Source organism: Propithecus coquereli, unplaced genomic scaffold (genome assembly GCF_000956105.1).
Source record: "Propithecus coquereli isolate 6110/MARCELLA unplaced genomic scaffold, Pcoq_1.0 Scaffold337, whole genome shotgun sequence".
Classification (NCBI taxonomy): Eukaryota; Metazoa; Chordata; class Mammalia; order Primates; family Indriidae; genus Propithecus; species Propithecus coquereli.
The window spans coordinates 675,890-676,715 of NW_012149030.1; positions in this window are offsets into that span (position 1 = coordinate 675,890).

An 826-nucleotide genomic window follows, 5' to 3' on the forward strand; every position below is an offset into this window, starting at 1 on the left:
AAGAGAATGTGGATCAATGGAAATGTGTCATCTATTCCAGAAAATCAATTATACATCATCTCACTGAAAATAGTTCAGCAGTGCAAATTCTTCTGCTGTACAGAAAATATGCCTATCACTTTATATTTAAATGTAGTGTATGATAGGTTTTAGAATATTTTTAAGAAAGTAGATCATTTCAAACAGCTGACAGATCCGACATCATATTTGACATTCTCTATTTTCACTTAAGTGCTAACCCTTAACTGAATTAAACGTTAAGAACTGGCAAAAATGTTGAAAAATAAACCTTGTTTAATAATTAATAGTTTTTTTTTTACCATTTTCATTATTTCTCTAAACAGTTTTGATTCTCTGAAAGGTGTAGGGGGGAAGGTGATAAATATTGTTAAAGATCCAGTGAAGATATGCTCAAATTATATTTTGCTTAATAATGTGATTGAAATATAGTGTAGAGAACAGGTATAGAAGATGTCAGAAAAGAATGAAAGTTATATTCTAAACATAAAGGCAAAAAGTTTGAATGAGTTTATAAAGTACAAAAAGTATTTTCAAACTTTTTTTTTTACCATTTTCATTATGTCTCTAAACAGTTTTGATTCTCTGAAAGGTGTAGGGGGGGAGGTGATAAATATTGTTAAAGATTCAGTGAAGATATGCTCAAATTATATTTTGCTCAATAATGTGATTGAAATATAGTGTAGAGAACAGGTATAGAAGATGTCACAAAAGAATGAAAGTTATATTCTAAACATAAAGGCAAAAAGTTTGAATGAGTTTATAAAGTACAAAAAGTATTTTCAAACTACTATGATCTCTAATAAAA